General features: G+C 43.4%; 1 pseudogene; it reads left to right on the top strand.

The window, feature by feature from the left end:
• The first annotated feature begins 16,822 nt into the window (after positions 1-16,822).
• Positions 16,823-18,497, top strand: LOC113895974 (annotated as a pseudogene).
• The last annotated feature ends 3,471 nt before the right edge of the window (positions 18,498-21,968 follow it).

Below are 21,968 nucleotides of genomic sequence, written 5' to 3'. Positions count from 1 at the left end.
GTGCAATCAGGTGTCTCTCATCCGTCCTCTGCCTCCCCCGCTCCTTCCCTCCTGGATTGGCTTGCTGTGTCTGAGGGATGATGGGCTGTAGAATGGGGTCTGGTCACCTGGCCCATTCAAAAGCAGCAATTTTCCTTAATAGCATTTCAAGTCGTGCCTTCCCCGCAGAATGCATGTCTTTGGGGTCTGCTAATTTGGGATGGAAACCGCAGGCACTGTAAACTTGAAGTCATGCAAAAGTATGAAATGGATTTCTTCAGCTCTTCTTAGGAATATTTAAATTACTCTCATATTCAGTTTAAGCCATGGACTGTGTGTACCACTCCGACGCCAAGAGATCTGCCACATCCTTTCAGATGAAGAAACTGTTCTCGAATATTCGTCCAGATACAGAGTTCTGCCCCTCTAAGCTGTTATGCAGTTTCCTGTCTCCATAAACCCCTCCCACTCTCTTGCCTGTGTCGGGGGAGTTTGTTATTTCCTTGGGTCTGTCTTGTCGCAACAAAAATTTGATGCAACAGAAGGACCAGTGTTACAGCTCCATGTTACAACTCAGTTTTGTTTAGAAAGTAAAGGAAAATACATCCTCCAGTTGTGAGGGCATGCCAACCCAAAAGACCCAAAGAGAAGAGAGGCCCCCCAACCCAATTTTGGCTCCCCTTTTTATATGTTTTTTTCTCCTCCCCCTGAGCCTGCCCTATGTAAATTGGTCTAGCATGGAGGGCTATTTGTTTTACCTGAGGTTCTCTCTCCGGTCTTCCGACCTTCCTTTGTTCTATTTTAGTGGGCTTTTCCCTTCCTTGTCTTTTAGCCACCTCCATTCTGGACTCCTTTTTCCTATTTTGACTACCTAACACCACCAATGTATTTGTAAGTTTGAAGTTTGTAGCAAGTGCCTACTTAGGAGTTCTTTGTGGATTGTTTTAATTTTTTTTTTCTTTTCTTTTTTTAGCTGCCATTTAAGCATTCCTGTGGCACCCATCAATCATTTCAATATAATTGTTTACTTGGAAGCGGTTTCTCCTAATTCAAATTGTTTTAAGCAGAGGTAGAGAACCTCTACTGATCAGAGCATTTGTGATTTAAGGCTTAACAGCCTTGGGGAGAATCTTCACCCCGTCTCACTTTCTTCCCCAGGAGGGGGTGCTCGGAGCAAGTGGAGCTCGCTGACAGGGGGGCGGCCCATTGGAGAGAACCAGGTCAGATGACGTCACAGCCCCAAAGAGCAGCAGGTGTGGATGGATCCCTTTGTCCCTCGGGCTTCCCAGGCCCCCTGTGACTGGGGAAAGGGCTGTTATACTGCACTCAGGGAGACCACTTCTCAGGATGGGGTCGGATGGAGAGGTCTTTGGGGAGAAGGACATCCCCCATCATAAGTAGCATGCTATCAGTGACACTTAGCTTCAGCCCTTGAGAGGAGGGAGCTCCCACTGTGTTGGGGGCTACAGGAGTCCTGGCCAGAACTCCCTGTTTCCCCTTCCACTGTGAAGGAGCAGGTTGGAACAAGGAAAGCCGGGGCTGTAGAAAAAAATGTAGGGCAGGATGCCAGGGCATCTCCCACTTAACTCTTCAGGAATGGCATCCCAAGTTGGAGGCTTCCTGACAGCGGCAAAATCGTACCAGTTGAGTCCAAGAATGGCTTTCCCATTGGCCAGGGGGGAGATGGCCATCTCCCGTTGGGAATGTGGCAGAGCACCTCACATCCATTCCTTGGATGCTAATGACTGTGGGAATGAGGGAGTCATCTAAAAAATAAATAAATAAACCTCATCACAAAGAACAGTTGAGTTGAATCACTGTTGTGCCTGACACAGTGGGAGGCACATGGTAGGCACTCAGTTCAACAGGATGGGGGAAAAAATATACTGGGTTGGCCAAAACGTTCATTTGGGCTTTTCCATACCATCTTACGGAATATCCCTTACTTATATCCCTTAGAAAAGTACAAAACAAACTCACGAAAGCCCAGGCTGATGACAGGCACTCCCCTCAGTGCCATCAGATCCTGAGTCACAGTAGAGGCTTCAGGGACCTCCGCTCCTGCCTCTGGATTTTCCCCCGTCAGGCCCTGTACTGTATGCCACTCGAGCTGCAATTATGCCTCCTGACAGAGCTGTGCTGAAAACAGATAGCCCTGAACATAGGACTCCCTCATTCAGATTCCTGTTATGAATTGGAGCCTGTAAGCAGCACTCCAAGAGCTCAGCGCAGCTGTGGAGAACCCCCTGAGACAAGATACAGCTGATTGTGGGACCCCCACCATAACCTACTTGCAGGAGGAGGGGGCCTCCCCTCTCCTAGGTCCCTAGCCAGGTGCCAGGTGACGAAGGAGGTCACCCCTTCCCAGACCCCTAAGCTCCCTGTGGGCTCCTTAGGATTCCCTGAGTGAAGAGCAAGGAGAGTTCATAGACTTCAGAATGATTATCTCCACATTCATATGTGATCCAGCTCTTCACGCCTTAGTTGGGACATTCTGCTGAAGGAGGGGACTCAAGGGTTCACAACAGACCCAACATCAGCTTGTCGTCTTAGCCCTGACCAGCAGTTGGCTTGGACAGCATGTGTGTATAAACCCATGGGCAATCGATCGTCTAAGAGTTGATGATAAAAGAATGAGAGAGTCATTTCCTAGGCAGGTTGATAGGAAATCTAGGGGTCCCCAAGGAGAGAGGGGTCTGGAATTCTCAAGGAGGAAGAAAGGACAAACTTTTCACAGTCTTTGTAGACCAGGACCTGGGGACTGGAGTCGATGAAAATGAGAGGGTAACAGGCAAGAAGGCCAGGGGTCTCCAAATGGAGAAAATAGCCTACAAGTGTCAGACATTTTTATCTCTCTTAAGCGGCAGGAGGAAACAAACTAGCAATATTTTTTCCTTCTTTATACAAATTTAAAGGGAGGTTTCTCTTAAAATACTGTGTTGCCATAATGACACCTGGTTTCACCTGAAGTTAGCTATTCTTGAGCCTAGAGATAACCAATGCCTTTTTCTTATGGAAATGTTTGTCTTAAGCTATGCTAATGTACTATGCCTTTACCCCAAACTCTGTCTCCAAGTCGGTTCCGCCTCTTGGCCCAGAACCTACTTGACAAACCAGTATGTTATACTTAGATATTGTTCCCCTAATCTATGTAAATGAAACTATTTGTATGGTGGTCTGCCCTTCTTCAAGATTCAAGTTAATCATTTTATGGCCCAGGATAAACCATTTGGGGCCAAGATTATCCCAAAATGCATCTTATGGGTGAGGGGCCTGGTGCCATTCTAAATTTTAAGACATTCCTTTCTTTCATTAACAGACTGCTGGTGACTATATAACATCCAGCTGAAGACTAGCAGGGGGGTACTCTTTCTGCCCCCTTCTGATGCCTATGTCAGAAGCTTTCTCTATCTCCTTTATACTTTAATAAAACTTTATTACACAAAAGCTCTGAGCGATCAAGCCTCGTCTCTGGCCCCGGATTGAATTCTTCTCCTCCGGGGGCCAAGAATCCCGGTGTATTCGCGTGATTCAACAACAACCTTTCAAGAATTCTGGGAATTTCTTCCCTACCAGATACCCATGATGTACATCAAGGTAACACTTGTCTGTATATATACTGAGGCCTCGCCAGGACACTCTTATCCACATCAGAGGCCCAGGTACTGCTGATAGTAACCAAGGCACTCATTTCACTTCTCAGGACATCTGGTGGAACACGGCATTCAGTAGAGTTTTAACCTCTCTTCCAAGTCTCAGGGTTCAGGCCTCATAAGAGCACCATAATGGCTCATTGAAATAAATTTAAATCAGTTGAATGAAAGATGACCTTTTCCAGTTATCAATCATCATCTGAGATGAATATTAGTGCATCTGTCTTTATCTTTTTTTTTCTAATAGACTTATTTATGGCAGTTTTACGTTTACAGAAAACTTGATGAGAAATTAAACAGAATTCCCACATAACCCCTGTGCCTCTGGATAGTTTGCCCTATTTTTAGTAATTTGTATGACTGTGGTATGTTTGTTACATTCAATGAGCTAATATTGATGCATTAAAATCTACATGTAAAATTGCTTTGATTCTGTGTGTTATGGGGTTGGCCAAAAAGTTCCTTTGGGTTTTTCCATAAGATGTCACCAAAAATCCAGATGAACTTTTGACCCACCCAATAAACGGTCTGGGCTTTGATGTTAGGAAATAACATATCTTTCATTTCTGTATCTTGTACTTTCGCTCTTCTAAAAATCCCTTGTGCTCCACCTCTTATTTTCTCCCTCCCACCCCAAATCATTGGCAACCGAAGATCTTTCACTTTCTCATAGTGTTGTCATTTCCAGAAAGATACAATCACTTAGCAATCTTATTTTAAGGTTTCTCCATGTCTTTTTAGCTTGATACATCATATCCTTTTATCACTGAACAATATTTCATTGAGTGGATGTTCTCATGATTCTTTTCTCTATTGTTTATTGGAGGATATCTTGGTTACTTGTAAGGCTTGGCAATCATGAATAAAACTCTTATAAAAATTCATAATTAGGTCTTTTATGAACCTAAGTTTCAGCTCATTTGGGGAAATAGAAAGGGACATGCTGGAGTGGGTGGAAAGAATGGGTTTAGTTTTAAGGAACTGCCTGTTTTCCAAACTAGGCATCAGTTCAGTCACTCAGTCATGTCCAACTCTTTGCAACCCCATGGACTGCAGCATGCCAGGCCTCCCTGTCCATCCCAACTCCCAGAGTTTACTCAAACTCATGTCCATTGAGTTGGTGATGCCATCCAACCTTCTCATCCTCTGTCATCCTCTTCTCCTCCCACCTTCAATCTTTCCTAATCAGGGTCTTTTCAAATGAGTCAGCTTTTCGAATCAGGTGGCCAAAGTATTGAAGTTTCAGCTTCAACATCAGTCCCTCCAACAAACACCCAGGACTGATCTCCTTTAGGATGGACTAATTGGATCTCCTTGCAGTCCAAGGGACTCTCAAGAGTCTTCTCCAACACCACAGTTCAAAAGCATCAATTCTTCGGTGCTCAGCTTTCTTTATAGTCCAACTCTCACATCCATACATGACCACTGGAAAAACCATAGCCTTGACTAGACAGACCTTTGTTGGCAAAGTAATGTCTCTGCTTTTTAATATGCTGTCTAGGTTGGTCATAACTTTTCTTCCAAGGAGTAAGCATCTTTTAATTTCATGGCTGAAACTAGGTATATCATTTTACATTTCCACCAATAGTGAGTGAGGGTTCCTGTTACTGCACATTTTCTCTACTGTTCGGGGTTTGTTCTTGATGATTTGATTTGAGCCATAATAGTAAGTATCTAGTCATATCTCCGGAGAAGGCAATGGCACCCCACTCCAGTACTCTTGCCTGGAAAATCCCATGGACAGAGGAGCCTGGTAGGCTGCAGTCCATGGGGTCGCTAAGAGTCAGACACGACTGAGCGACTTCACTTTCACTTTTCACTTTCATGCATTGGAGAAGGAAATGGCAACCCACTCCAGTGTTCTTGCCTGGAGAATCCCAGGGACGGGGGAGCCTGGTGAGCTGCCGTCTATGGGGTCACACAGAGTCGGACACGACTCAAGTGACTTAGCAGCAGCAGCAGCAGCAGCAGCAGCAGTCATATCTCATTCTTCTTTTATTTGCAGAGACATTACTTGGAATGTCTGAAAGAAAAGGTGTGGCCTTGGGAGTTTTGACACAACCCCGAGGGCCTCGCTAGCAACCTATTGCTTATCTAAGCAGAGAATTAGACGTAATTTCATGCGAGTGGCCCCACTGCCTAAGAGTAATTGGGGCAGCGGCTTTATTAACACCTGAAGCTTTAAAAATAATTAATGGACAAAATCTTACTGTACTGACTTCTCATGATGTGAGTGGAATCTTAAATTCTAAGGTTAATATTTGGATGACAGACAGTAGGCATCTTAAATATCAGTCACTGTTGTTAGAAGGACCACTAACTAAGCTTAAAGTTTGTGGAAATTTAAATCCTGCCACTTTCCTTCCTGAGAAGGAAAATGAAACACCTGATCACGATTGTTCCCAATTCCTAACTTTAAACTATGCAGCTCAGGAAGATCTAATGGATACCCCATTAGACAATCCTGACATGGAAATATTTACAGATGGCAGTTCTTTGTTTGGGATGGAGAGCGTAAAGCAGGTTACATCGTGGTGACTGCTGAACAGGTTTTAGAAGCAAAACCTCTCCCCCAGGGAACCAGCACTCAGTTAGCGGAGCTTGTGGCTCTGACCCGAGCTCTAGAGTTAAGCAAAGGGCAGCGGGTAAATATCTACACTGATTCTAAGTATGCTTATTTGACTTTACATGCTCATGCTGCAATATGGAAAGAAAGACAGTTTAAAACAGCAACAGGAGAACCTATTAAGCATTTCAGAGAGATCGAGAGACTTTTAACTGCTATATATTGTCCTAAAGAAGTAGCTGTTATGCATTGCAAAGGACACAACAGAGATGGGAGTAAAGTAGCTGAAGTAGTCAGCTGGCTGACTGTCAAGCCAATATACTGAGGAAGAATTAGAAAGATATGAGAAAAGAGGAGCAAAGATTACTTTATCAGTAATCAGGATGGTTACAGTCCGAGAATGGACGATTAATAATGCCTGAAAATGCTCAATAAAAAATTCTTAAGGGTTTACACCAGAGTTTTCATTTGGGTGCAGCGAGTACTTACCAGATGGCTTCTCATTTGTTTGAAGGTAAAAATGTAATGAAAACCTTAAAGAACATTATCAAAAGGTGTGAGGTTTGTCAGAAAAATAACCCAAAGACTGAAAAGCTAGCAAAGTCTGGATTACAACGAAGTGGGAAGTATCCTGGAGAGGACTGGGAAATTGATATTACTCATATGCCGAAAGCTAATGGATATTCTTGCTTACAAGTTTGGGTGGACACTCTTACTGGATGGATTGAGGCTTTTCCCTGTCGTAGTGAACAGGCTAAGGGGGTTATAAAGATTTTAATCCATGAAATTACCCCCAGGTTTGGGCTGCCATGGAGCCTTCAGAGTGACAATGGCTCCGCCTTTAAAGCTTCTGTAACTCAGGGGGTGTCTAAGGCTCTAGGAATAGAATATCACTTACACTGTTCCTGGAGACCCCAATCCTCAGGGAAGGTTGAAAAAGCTAATGACATTATCAAAAGACATCTGCTCAAATTAACCCAAGAGATGCAGGACAACTGGGTTATAGTCCTACCCATAGCTTTGATGAGGGCTCGAACTTCCCCGAAAAGGAGGGACTGTCCCCCTTTGAATGTATTTATGGAAGGCTTTTCTTATGCACAGACATTGTTATAGACCCTGAAGCCTTGGAATTAACTAGTTATGTAATTTAGCTCTCAGCTTTTCAACAGACATTAACAGAACTCCGGGAGATGACTCCTGACCCAGCCTCTGAGTCAAGCAAGCCCCTATTTGAGCCAGGAACCAAGGTCCTCATAAAAACATTGGGGTCTGAGGGCCCATCCCTTGAGCCCCTCTGGGAAGGCCCTTACCAGGTTATTCTTTCTTCTCCCACAGCTGTCAAAGTGCCAGGAATTGATTCGTGGGTACATCACACTCGAGTTAAGAGGTGGCACCCTGACCAGAACTAAGTGACTTCATTTTATATCTTTACTTTCTATGCTCTGACTTTATACTTTTCAGATGGGCCTGATAATCTGTGTGAGCCTACTTCTGCTGACTCCAAAAATCCTGAGTCTGCCATTTGATCCTCAAGACAATGCCTTCCTGTCCTGGGCTCACTCCTATGCTGCATTCCACAATCAGTCTAACTGCTGGGTCTGTGGAGTGCTCCCCTCATCATCAGTGGAAGGCTTCCTGTGGTGGACATCTCCACTTCAAGGAAAACACTTTCTCCAAGTCTGCAAATACCTTCAATGACAATCGCATGTGATTCCTCTTCTTAAACTGATGACATCTAACAATCCTAAGATGGACTGATGTAACTATGGACATGATTTTTAATTTTGATTTTAACTTGTTTTATTGACTATTTTGCCTTGCATCTGTAACTGTGTAATTGGATTTGTTTCTAGTCGCATAAAGGCTTTTAAGTTACAAATGGTTGTCCAAGCTCCTATGAGTGCCACAGCCTCTTCCAAATATTACTTGGGGCCTCTGGATCAGAGACCCTCAATATGAGGGTTAGGAGAATATATTGCCTTGCCCATTTAGGGACAATGCCCCTTATCAGCTTGGAAGCAGTTATGGAAAGAAAACGACACCCCTTTCCCCTAGCAACATAATTCTCCTAAAAGAAAAGGGGGGAATGAGAGAGTCATTTCCTAGGCAGGTTGATAAGAAGTCTAAGGGTCCCCAAGGAGAGAGGGGTCTGGAATTCTCAAGGAGGAAGAAAGGACAAACTTTTTTGTCCCTCTACATTCCTTAGGATTATATAACAATAATGTATCCTGCTTGAAGACAGTCTCTAGAAAAAACCTTCTGGCTAATCCTGTTATCTTAAGGTGTAAATTAAGGGAGTAGGTCTAGTGAGGTCTTTACAACCTCCAGACATTCTTTTGATTCACTGTAATGACTAATTAGAGAGTATATAACTCCATGGCTAACACTAGGCAAGGGGATACTGTTTCTGCCCCCTTCTGATGCCTATGTCAGAAGCTTTCTCTATCTCCTTTATACTTTAATAAAACTTTATTACACAAAAGCTCTGAGTGATCAAGCCTTGTCTCTGGCCCCGGACTGAATTCCTCTCCTCCGGAGGCCAAGAATCCCAGCGTCTTTGTGTGGTTCAACAACAACTTTTCACACTAGTAAAGAATCCACCTGCCAATGCAGGAGATTCGGGTTCGATCCCTGGCTTGAAATACCCCCCGGAGGAGGAAACCCACTGCAATATTCTTGCCTGGGAAATCCTATGGACAGAGGAGCCTGGCAGGCTATACACGTCATGCAGAGTGTCAGACACAACTGAGCAACTGAGTGCACGTCATAAAACATATCGCTGTCCTGGGAAAAGATCAAAATTCAAACTTCAAAGTATGATTTCTACTTAATTCATATTGCTTTCATACCATTGTAAAGTTGAAAAATTATAAGTTAAAGCATCATAAGTTGGGGGCAGTTGATAGAAGCCTTTTTTTGTTTGTTTGTTTTCCCCTTGTTGTTTTTGTTAGAAAGGAATTTGTAAAATTTTTTATGGTCTGTGGTTTTATATCTGTTAAATATTTAAAGGATTAAATCTTGAAGTGATTTCCTATGTAGAAAAGTTTAATTTCAAAAAGCAAAAACTAGGGACTTCCTTAGTAATCCAGGGGCTAAGACTTTGAGTTCCCAATGTAGGGGGCCTGGGTTCGAGCCCAGGTCAGGGAACTAGATCGTACATGCATGACTAAGACACAGTGCAGCCAAATAAATAAATATTAAAAAAATTAAAATAAAAAGCAAAAGCTAATTAAAAATAATGATTAATTGTAGAAAAATACAGCATATGTAAGTTTCTCTTCTTATTTTCACTAAGTAATGCATGGGAAGGTTGAATCAAAAACCAATTTTTAAAAAAATTCCTAATATAGGAAACTTGTGGTGTTGGAGAAGACTCTTGAGAGTCCCTTGGGCTGCAAGGAGATTCAACCAGTCCATCCTAGAGGAAATCAGTCCTGATTATTCATTGGAAGGACTGATGCTGAAACTGAAACTCCAGTACTTTGGCTACCTGATGCGAAGAACTGACTCATTGGAAAAGAGCCTGATGCTGGGAAAGATTGAAGGCGGGAGGAGAAGGGGATGACAGAGGATGATATGGTTGGATGGCATCACCGACTCAATGCAATAAGTAAACTCCAGGAGTTCGTGATGGACAGGGAGGCCTGGCATGCTGCAGTCCATGAGGATGCAAAGAGTCGGACACAACTCAGTGACTGAACTGAACTGAACTGAAGATAGGAAACTAACCTACATATCCTGCTCTATTTTGCTCGTATTTCAGCCACCCTGGAGTAAGAAATGGCAACCCACTCCAGTATTCTTACCTGGAGAATTCCATGGACAGAGGATCCTGATGGGCTACAGTCCACGGGGTCGCAAAGAGTTGGAGACAACTGAGTGAATAACCCTTTGAAATAAGCAGTTTTGATTACTTCCTGATTTCATTTTGTTAGTGTTTCCTTGTATAAAAACAAACCAATGCGAATGCTTACTGGGTTTGTTCTCATAATGAGCTGTCAGGGGTTCACATATTTGATGTTTGCCTAGTATTCTTGCCTGGAAAATCAAATGGATGGAGGAGCCTGGTAGGCTACAGTCCATGGGGTCACAAAGAGTCGGACACGACTGAGTGACTTCACTTTCTTTCTTTCTAGTGCTAAAAGTTAAGCCTCATCCCTCCCTTTTATCCTAGTGGCTTCCCTGCTGGCTCAGACGGTAAAGCGTCTGCCTGCAATGCGGGAGACCCGGGTTTGATTCCTGGGTCGGGAAGATCCCCTGGAGAAGGAAGTGGTAATCCACTCCAGCACTCTTGCCTGGAAAATCCCATGGACGGAGGAGCCTGATAGGCTACAGTCCATGGGGTCACAAAGAGTCGGACACGACTGAGCGACTTCACTTTCTTTCTTACCCGGACAGGCTGATAAGAAAGCCTGGAGGCTCTTGCTTTGTGAGCTGCTGTTTGCTGGGGAGCTTTTCCTATGCCCTGTGCTGGCTGCCCCTGTGTAGCATGGTTGACCCCACCAAGCCTGAGTTCTATATACAGAGGACACCGAGTTGGAAGTTTTGGAAATTCCTTATCTTTTCTGAGTAGGAGTATGGGAATTAGGTCTTTGTTAAAATAGTGCTCAGTCGATGTGTTGGCTGGAACCTGCCTGTGTCTTTAAGTAAAAATGTAATTGAGGCTGGGATTGCCTGCTCTTAGGAGAAGAAAAGCCTGATTACACCCTGTGAAGGAGGTGAGCCCTTCAGATGGTCACTGCTTGAAGAACAGTTATTTCAGAGAAAAAGCATTCGGAAAAAGCGGCCACTAGGTGGCAGGCTGAGCCCACGCCTAATAGCAGAGGGCTCAGTCAAGTCAGTCACAGTCACTCTCCTGTCCGATTCTTTGTGACCTCATGGACTGTACCCCGCTAGGCTCCTCTGTCCATGAGATTCTCCAGACAAGAATACTGGAGTGGGTTGCCATTTCCTGAATCGTACCTGCATCTGCCGTGACTCCTGCTTTGCAGGCAGATTCTTTATCTGTGAGCCACTGGGAAAGCCCTTCACTAGGACATTTAGGTGTCTCTGCTGCTGCCCCTGCCTCTACTGCAACAAAGCTCCTGACCCTCTGAGTTAGGGGGACAAAACACATACACAGCAAAGGCATTAGTTCAAACCTGTTTAAGCCTGGGGTGCTTAAATTCTATAAAATAACCAGTTATCGTGGAGGAGGTCTCTGATCCCAGTGACACTAGTGTGCACCTCTCTGGAAGCAAACATTTATGAATGCCAGGGTAGAGAGGACACGCTCTTTTCTAAGTATATCTTGTGACTTAACACATTATTGGGGCTTCCCTGGTACCTCAGCTGGTAAAGAATCTGCCTGCAATGCGGGAGACCTGGGTTTGATTCCTGGGTTGGGAAGATCCCCTGGAGGAGGGCATGGGAACCCACTCTAGTATTCTTGCTTGGAGAATCCCCATGGACAGGCGAGCCCAGCAGGCTGTAGTCCATTGGGTCGAAAAGCGTCAGACACTACTGAGCAACTAAGTACAGGGCACACACAGCACAACACATTATTGACTAGGGTATTCTTACAGAAACTAACACTTGTGGCATTAATACTTCTCCAGTCAATAGTGTGTTAAATTGTAATCTAGGGAAGAACAGGAGAGAAGGAACAAAAGGAAAAAGATACTGGAAAAGGTCCAGAATTTTCCAATTGGAAATACAAAACGCACTAAAAGAATTTACAGGAGTTTCCCTGGTGGCACAGTGGTTAAGACTGCGCTCCCAATGTGTGTGTGTGTGTGTGTGTGTGTGTATTGGGGAGGGGTGGGCTGGGTTTGACCCCTGGTCAGAGAACTAGATCCTGAATGCCACAACAAAGACCCTGCATAGCCAAACAGATTTCTTTTTTTTTAAGTAAGAATTTACATAGCTAAACAGATAAAAAAGACAGTCCTTGCCTTTTGGACCTCAGAATGTAGGGGTTTTTTTTGTTTGTTTCCTTTGGTTGGTTTTATTATGTTTTTTAGCTGCAGCCTGCAGGATCTTAGTTCCCCAACCAGGGCTCAAACCCATACCCCTGCATTGGGATCGCAGTCTTAACCACTGGACCACCAGGCAAGTCCCGACAACTTAGGTTTAGAATCGGTGTTACTGTCTTCCATAATGAAAGAATTTACAAACCTTCCTACAGTTACTCACTGCAAAGTCTTGTATTTGCTCTATTTAAATTTATACTGCATGATCTTAGAGGAATTGCTGAATATAATATAGAGGACATATTGGTATACTTTAGAACTCTGCCTGTCCTTATGATCACAGCGCCCATTGTTGTAAAATATCCAGTAGTGAGCAGGAAAGCTCTGAACCAGTAAATCATACAAATTAAGTTCTTGCTACTTCCAAATTGCCTTCACAAAATGAAATTCCATGGTCCTTATGCCTTAGTTAAATTAGTGGTATGGTCCAGTACAAGTTAAAAAGGGCCTTTGAGGATTGAAAACTGTTGTTAGAAACCTTTAATTTTGGGATTATATAAATTTGCAATTATCCCCAGTGCTTCTACTTTGAACAGCCTCATTTGACCTGTTCTTAAGCCTAGAAAGAATTACAGACACCTCACAGCGGAATGCCATGGTCTTGAGGCTGTTGTCCTACCAAGTAAACCCCTTATTCCCAGTCTCCAACGTTGTGGAAATGACTGACTCCATCCACTCAACAGCTGCTGAACATTCTGCTTTCACAGATTTGGCTAAGTCTGTTCTGTTCAGTGTCTATTTCAGCAGCCCCTCATCTGCATTTGGCCTTCTCCTCTGAAGGGACATGGATAGCTTTACTTGGTTACCCTGGGGGAACCTCAGCACCATTGCCACAGCACGCAGCCTCAGCGGGCAGGGTCTGTGCTGGATCCACTTTGGGCCATGAGCAGAGGGGTGCCGTGCCATTAATGACATCCCTTCTGAGGAAGTTCATTTGACATTTAGGACATACGATATTGAAAAAGGAGGGTTTTAAAAAAGTGGATGGGCATTGCTTCAAACATATGAGGCCTTTCCTCAAGCAACTTCACTTATATTGACATTTTTTATTTTCTTATAACCAGCAGTGCCAGATAATCAGACAGGTTTCTGACCATAGGTAATATTTATGGGCTCCTTCCTCCAGAAAAACAAACAGACAAACATATGAGGCCTGCTGCTGCTGCTAAGTTGCTTCAGTCGTGTCCAACTGTGTGACCCCATGGACAGCAGCCCACCAGGCTCCCCTGTCCCTGGGATTCTCCAGGCAAGAACACTGGTGTGGGTTGCCATTTCCTTCTCCAATGCATGAAAGTGAAAAGTGAAAGGGAAGTCGCTCAGTTGTGTCCGACCCTCAGTGACCCCATGGACTGCAGCCTATCAGGCTCCTCCATCCATGGGATTTTCTAGGCAAGAGTACTGGAGTGGGGTGCCATTGGACATCCTTTAATGGATGCATTAAAAAAATAAATAAACAGAAGGCTTCCTCCTTCCTGATACCATGAAGAAATAGCAGTAGTCCCTCTCAGCACACACAACACTGTCTAGATTTCTTCGGTGTTTTGGAGGCAACAAATCCTTTGTTTACAAGTTTATTGGAGCGCATATGCTGTTACTTGCAAATTGGGCCACCTTGAACTGAAATCCCCTACTACAGAAGGCTCTAGACTGTTTAATTTGCCTTACAAAAGGCACACCACAGGGCCTTCAGTACCTACCTCATATACCTCCTGGTTACCCATGATGCCTTACATTATAATTTCTGTCTCTCTTTTTTAAATTTTATGTATTTATTTTTGGCTGCACCGGGTCTACATTGCTGCATAAGTGGTTGTAGCAAATGGGGGTTACTGTCTAGTTGCAGTGGTCAGGCTTCTCATTGCAGTGCCTTCTCTTGTTGTGGAGCACAGGCTCAAGGGTGCGTAGGCTTCAGAAATTGTGGTGCAGGGGCTTAGTTACTCTGTGGCATGTGGAATCTTCCCAGACCAGGGATCAAACCTGTGTCCCTTGCATTGGCAGGCAGATTCTTAACCTACTGGACCACCTGAGAAGTCCTCTCTCTTATCTTAGTAATGATCACAAGATATTTATCAGTTTTATTAATCATGCCAGAGAACCAGAGAACCAGCTCTCTAATTGCAGTGCACAGGCTTCTCACTGTGGTGGCTTCTCTCGTTTCAGAGCATGGGATCTAGGTGCATGGGCTTCCATAGTTGTGGCTCACGGGCTTAGTTACTCCATAGTATGTGGAGATTCCTGTTTTGGAGGAGTAAACCTTTTCATAGTCTATTGGGAGCATGTGATATCATCAGCTGAGGAATTCCTGTGCTCAGGGATTTAGCTGCTGTGTTGCATTTAGTCACTCAGTCGTGTCCAACTCTTTGTGACCTGGTGGACTGTAGCCTGCCAGGCTCCTCTGTCCATGGGATTTCCAGGCAAGAATACTGGAGTGGGTTGCCATTTCCTTCTCCAGGGGATTTTCCTGACCCAGGGTTTGAATCCAAGTCTCCTATGTCTCCTGCATTGCAGGTGGATTCTTTACCACTGAGCCATCAGGGAAGCCCAGGGATTGAGCTGTCATGCTTCTTTACTCCCTAGGGGAGCTTGGATGTAACTGTATGTAGGAGGGCAGCCTCTAGAGTGGCTACTCAGGAAACAACTTCCTCCTGAATGGAAAATGATTTTTTGTTCTTTTGGAGGAAAGTACTGCTGACACCTTTATATGATGTATCACAGACAAATCCACCATCTGACCATTATGGACTAGAAGAAGCTCCCTTGCAATCTTCAGCTTCTTAACTTAAAAAAAAATTTGGCTGCATCGGGTCTCAGATGCAGCATGAGAGGCCCTTGTTGAGTCATGTGGGACACTTTGTTGCCGTGAATGGGCTCTCTTGTGGTGTTTGGGCTCCGGAGTACACAGGCTCAGTAGTTACAGTGTGAGCCCAGTTGCTTTGCAGCATGTGGGATCCTAGTTCCCTGACCAGGGATTGAACCCGCATCCCTTGCATTGGAAGACAGACTCTCAACCACTGGACCACCAGGGGAGTCTCACTGACTTTTGAAAAAGTGTCAGCAGGCCCCAGGAGAGATTGTTGTGGTTCTATAGGAAAACACTTTTTTGGTATGTTGTTATCTCTGTGTGTGTGTACCAAAAATTGGCTGCAAACAGTCTTGATGTACACAAACATAGGGAGTTTATAATCTTAAGTTTTTATGCCTTCTTCCTCATGTCTGAGCTTGAAGTTACAAATAACTTTCTAACCTGTCAACTTGAACAGAGAGAAAAAGAAAGAACTGGGTTTGTGATAAATATTACACAAAGTAGAAGCTGTGCTTTTCTGCAAGATTATTTTCATTCTAAGTTGGCAGCATCTGATTACTTCTAAGGGCTTGGAATACTTTAGGACAAAATGGCCAGCTGGATCTTGTTAAAAGTTGGATGCCACAGGCCTCCTGAACTCTCATATTTGGAGATGGGAATAGAACGCTATGCTTTTATTCATTTTACCCTCATGCAGACTTGAGCCTCTCTCATGGAATGTATAAATGGTGGGTAGTAAAGAAGGAGAGGAAGGAGTTTTTCTCTCAAGAAGTGGGTGATCTTGAATTGATAATATTTGTTTCATTTGTATAGCATTTCTGCCATTTCTCAACATACTGTGGACCCTGCCACTACATAGCAATAGATTTGTAATGCGGGGCTTCCCTGGTGGCTCAGCGGTAAAGAATCCGGCTGCCAAAGCAGGAGACACAAGTTTGATCTCTGATGCGGGAAGATCCCACATGCCTCGGAGCAGCTAAGCCCATGTGCCACCACTGCTGAGCCCGTGTGCAGCAACTACTGAAGCCCATGGCCCTAGAACTGGGGCTCCACAAGAGAAGCCACAGCGGTGAGAAGCCCGAGCACTGCAACTAGAGAGCAGCCCCCACTTGCCACAGCTAGAGAAAAGCCCACACAGCAACGAAGACTTGCTGCTGCTACTGCTAAGTCGCTTCAGTTGTGTCCGACTCTGTGTGACCCCATAGACGGCGGCCCACCAGGCTCCCCCGTCCCTGGGATTCTCCAGGCAAGAACACTGGAGTGGGTTGCCATTTCCTTCTCCAATGCATGAAAGGGAAAAGTGAAAGTGAAGTCGCTCAGTCGTGTCCGACTCTTCGCGACCCCATGGTCTGCAGCCTTCCAAGCTCCTCCATCCATGGGATTTTCCAGACAAGAGTACTGGAGTGGGGTGCCATCGCCTTAGTGTAGGCAAAAATAAATAAAACAGACTTGCAATGTGATCACAGTAAAACAATGTAAGTAGTTTTCACATGTTTAAGATGCTGTTAAACTTATGAAGAAGCAAGCGTGGACAGAGAGTTTCTGATGAACAAGTCAAAAAATAAATGGGAAATAACAGAGTCATAAGTAACCCTCCTATAAGTAGAGTATGGATGTACAGGGCTGTCAGTCTCACTCATCCTATTGTACACATATTTGGGATGTTTTAGGACTCAGTGGTCTTTGAGGATGTGACTGTGAACTTCACCCTGGAAGAGTGGGCCTTACTGGATTTTTCACAGAAGAAACTCTACAGAGATGTGATGGGGGAAACATTTAGGAACCTGGCCTCAGTAGGTAAGGATGACAACTGACCTTCACCTTGTCAAAGGACAAGTTTTCTGCCCATCAGTATTTTTCTAAGAGGTGGAACGTGTAAAGGGAGGACATTGGTAAATAAATTAGGCATTGTCACAGCTTATTGTAGAACTAGAGTCTACTGATTTTTCTATAACTTCTAATACTTTGGAATAATTTTTATGTGTATTTTAGGAACAACATGGGAAGATCATGACATTGAAGATCAGTACAGAAATCAGGGGAGAAAACTAAGGTGAGTGGCATTCACAGGAGAAAGCAGTATTTCACATGAGAATTATGTTATTGTACCAGATTTTAAAAAGAAACAAGGTAACCCATGCTTCAAATGTATTGCTTCTAAAAATTTTCACCAAATTACTTTCTTATATATGATATAATGTTCAGTGTTTGCAAAATAGTTCACTTGGAAACAATATTAATAAGCCCTATATATAAATATCACCATTTTGGTGAGTCCTCTTGTAGAGTACTCGGTATATTCAATTTCGAACAATTCACACGTGATAGGAAAAAACCTATGCTTTTGCTATAAATTGTAAAAGTGTAGCTGAAGCATTTTTAATAAATATGAAGTCATTAACAAAGAGATCATTAATACTTCCTTCTTGTTGTTTTTTTGCAGAAGTCAGAAGGCAGAGAGAATCTGTGAAGGTAAAGAGGATAGTCCCTGTGGAGAAAACGTCAACCTTATTCCAAATCACAATCCGAACAAGAAAACTCTTATCAGAGTAAGACCACGAGGACGCAAAGTATGTGGAAAAGACCTCATGCATCATTCCTCCCATAACAGGTCCCCCAGAAGTCACATTGGACACAAGCCATATGAGTATCAGGAAAATGGAGAGAATAAATGCAATGTATGTGGGAAAGCCTTTAGTTACCTGCAGTGTTTTGAAAAACATTAAAATAAGTTACAGTGGAGAAAAAAACCTATAAATGTAAGAAATGTAGGAAAGCCTTCATATGGCTCAGAACTTTGCCTCTTATAAGTGTAAAGGCTGTGGGAAATCTTATAGTTCTTCAGCTTCACTTCAGATACATGAAAGAACCCACACTGGGGAGAAATCTTATGAATGTCAACATTGTGGAAAAGCCTATAGATATTATCAAGCTTTCCGAACACAAAAGAGGACTCACACAGGAGAAAAATTCTATGAATGTAGAAAATGCAGTAAAGCATTCAGTTGTCTCAGTTCACTCTGAATACAGGAAAAGACTCATACCAGAAAGAAACCTTATGACTGTAAACAATGTGGTAGAACCTCCAGATATTACCCCTCCTTCAAAACACAAGAGTTCACACAGGAGAGAAATCCTATGAATGTTAGTCATGTGGTAAGACTCAGTTCTAACACAAGTTTCCAAATACATAAAAGAAATCACAATGGAGAAAAACCCTACCAATGAAAAACATGTGGTAATGCCTTCAGTTGTCCCAGTTCTTTTCGGAAACATCAAAGAATTCATACTGGGGAAAAACCTTATGAATGTAAGGAATGTGGAAAAGCCTTTAGAGCTGTTGCAAGCCTTCACGCGCACTTGATCACTCACACTGGAGTTGGACCTTATAAGTGTAAGCAGTGTGGGAAGTGTTACTGAGAGGGTAACAGGCAAGAAGGCCAGGGGTCTCCAAAGGGAGGAAATAGCCTGCAAGTGTCAGACATTTTTATCCCTCTTAAGTGGCAGGAGGAAACAAACTAGCGATTTTTTCCCCTTTTTTATACACATTTAAAAGGTTTCTCTTAAAATACTGTGTTGCCATAATGACACCTGGTTTCACCTGAAGTTAACTATTCTCAAACCTTGAGATAACCAATGCATTTTTAATGGAAATGTTTGTCTTAAGCTATGCTAATGTGCTATGCATTTACCCCAAACTCTTGTCTTCAAGTCAATCCTGCCTAATGGGTCAGAACCTACTTGACAAGCCAGTATGCTATACTCAGATATTGTTACCCTAATCTATGTAAGTGAAACTATTTGTATGGTAATCTGTCCTTCTACAAGATTCAAGTTAATCATTTTATGGCTCAGGATGAACCATTTGGTGCCAAGATTATCCCCAAATGCATCTTATGGGTAAGGGGCCTGGTGCCATTCTGAGTTTGAAGACATTCCTTTCTTTCATTAACAGACTGCTGCTGCTGCTGCTGCTGCTAAGTCGCTTCAGTCATGTTTGACTCTGTGCGACCCCATAGACAGCAGCCCACCAGGCTTCCCCATCCCTGGGATTCTCCAGGCAAGAACACTGGAGTGGGTTGCCATTTCCTTCTCCAGTGTATGAAAGTGAAAAGTGAAAGTGAAGTCGCTCAATTGTGTCTGACTCTTAGCAACCCCATGGACTGCAGCCTACCAGGCTCCTCTGTCCATGGGATTTTCCAGGCAAGAGTACTGGAGTGGGGTGCACTGCCTTCTCCGAACAGACTGCTAGTGACTGTATAACATCCAGCTGAAGACTAACAGGGGGGTACTCCCCTTCTGATGCCTATGTCAGAAGCTTTCTCTATCTCCTTTATGCTTTAATAAAACTTTATTACACAAAGCTCTGAGTGATCAAGCCTCGTTTCTGGCCCCGGATTAAATTCTTCTCTGGGGGCCAAAAATCCCGGTGTCTTTTTTTGTTCAACAACGACTTTTCATCTATTTCCCCCAGTTTATTTCAAATACACCAAAGGAGTCACACTGGAGAGAGACCTATGAATGTAAACGGTGTGGCAAAACCTTCAAGTGTTACCCCTCCTTTCAAAAACATGAAAACCCACACTGGAGAGGAACCCTATGAATATAGGGAGTGTGGAGGAGCTTTTAGCTGTTCAACCTCACTTTGAATACATGAAAGAACACACACTGGAGAGAAACTCTATGAATGTAACCAGTGTGGAAAAACCTGCAGAGGTTATACTTCCTTAGAAATGCACAGAAGAATTCATATTCTACGAATGTAAACAATGGAAAGGCCCTTGGATGTTGTCAAAGTTTTCAAAGACATGAGAGCAATCACACTGGAGAAAAACCCTACGAATATAAAAAATGTCATAAAGTGTTCAAGTGTCCCAGTTATCTTTGAACATGTGAAAGAACTCACACTAGAGAAAAACCCTATGGATGTAAACAATGAGGTAAAGCCTACAGAGGATACAGTTCCTTACAAAACCATGAAAGGACTCACACAGGAGAGAAACCCTATGCATGTACAGAATGTGGAAAAACTTACAGGTGGCATCAGAGTTTTCGAAGACATGAGAGAACTCACACTGGAGAGAAACCCTATGAATGCAAAGAATGCGGGAAAACCTTCAATCATCCCACTTCCTTCCGAAGGCATGAGAGGACTCACCTCATGGGGTAAAACCTTTTGACTGTAAAGAGTGTGGGAAAGACTTCAGTTGGTCTTCATAGTTAAATGTTAAAACTCCTACCATAAATCATTACAAATGTGAGTAACATGAGAACTCATAGCTTGATGAAAATTAATCTGGGTATAATGTTCCAGAGTGCCAAAGAATCGATGCTTTTGAACTGTGATGTTGGAGAAGACTCTCAGGAGTCCCTTGGACTGCAAGGAGATCCAACCAGTCCATTCTAAAGATCAGTCCTGGGTGTTCATTGGAAGGACTGATGTTGAAGCTGAAACTCCAATACTTTGGCCATCTGATGCGAAGAGCTGACTCATTGGAAAAGGCCCTGATGCTGGGAAAGATTGAGGGCAGGAGGAGAAGGGGATGACAGAGGATGACATGGCTGGATGGCATCACTGACTCAATGGACATGGATTTGGGTGAACTCCAGGAGTTGGTGATGGACAGGGAGGCCTGGTGTGCTGCGGTTTGTGGGGTCACAAAGAGTTGGACATGACTGAGCAACTGAACTGAACTGAACTGAATGTTCCAGAAAACTTTCAACCACAAAAGAATTTTTTTAACAGGCTGTAAATATATTGGGTTTATCAAGCCTCTTTCTTAAATTACATCACTAGAGTGTGAGTTTCTACTAGTTAGTTTTATACATGAGTATTGGGGTTATATAATTCTGCAAGTCATCTTTCAACAGTAGTTGTTCAGTTCCTCATTCATGTCCAATTCTTTTCGACTGTAGCCCACTAGGCTCTTCTGTCCTTGGAATTTCCTAGGCAGGAATACTGGAGTGTGTTGCTCCAGGGGATCTTCCCGACCCAGCAATCGAACCTGTGTCTCCTGTGACTCCTGCACTGGCAGGTGCATTCTTTACCACTGGGCCACCCGGGAAGCCAGCCAATAGTAGTACATGAGATTAAAAAGTAGTGCTTTTCCTTTGAATCAGTTAATATTTTCTCTCTCCATCTGAAAGTCTATTGGATCCATGGGTGAATTGAAATGCGTATCTGATGCATGTGTAGTCAGGTTTCATTTTTTATAATTTTATTCTGTATTAAGAAGCAACTGGAAAATGTGGTCATTTGTTGGGATATTCCTACAGGATATCTGGATTCTGGACAACTTCTGGATGTCTTTATAGTCTGTTTTCTGTGTTTTATCTTTAACAACAAAGCTCCTTTTTTGAGACTTTCATGTGAATAATTGTTTTTATATTTGGACCTTTGCTTGTTGTCCTTCCTCTGACTGGTATTTGGTGAATAGATTTTGAGAAGAGAGACCTGTGATGGGACAGATATCTGATTCTCTGTGTAATATTAGAAACAAAATTTTCTAGCATCCATCCTATTTATGGTTCTATGTTAGAATTCACTGATAGCCTTACTTGCCTGGGATTTGGAAAGCAGAAGCAAACAAGGCATTAGTCAGAGTTTGGAGGCACCATACATGAAGAGAGACGCCTATATATGGGCTTCCCTTGTGGCTCAGCCGGTAAAGAGTCCACCTGCAATGCGGGAGACCTGGGTTCAATCTCTGGGTTGGGAAGATCCCTTAGAGAAGGGAATGGATACCCACTCCAGTATTCTGGCCTGGAGAATTCCATAGACTCTATAGTCCATGGGGTCACATACAGTTGGACACAACTGAGTGACTTTCACTTAAGGATACTATCCATGGGGTCACATACAGTTGGACACAATTGAGTGACTTTCACTTAAGGATACTATCTTTAGCCCATCATTTTGGATTCTTTGACCTTCCAATCAAGAGTACCTCAAAACC

The sequence above is a fragment of the Bos indicus x Bos taurus genome, chromosome 7, assembly GCF_003369695.1.
Source record: "Bos indicus x Bos taurus breed Angus x Brahman F1 hybrid chromosome 7, Bos_hybrid_MaternalHap_v2.0, whole genome shotgun sequence".
Taxonomy (NCBI): Eukaryota; Metazoa; Chordata; class Mammalia; order Artiodactyla; family Bovidae; genus Bos; species Bos indicus x Bos taurus.
This window is presented reverse-complemented; position numbering and strand designations above follow the sequence as displayed.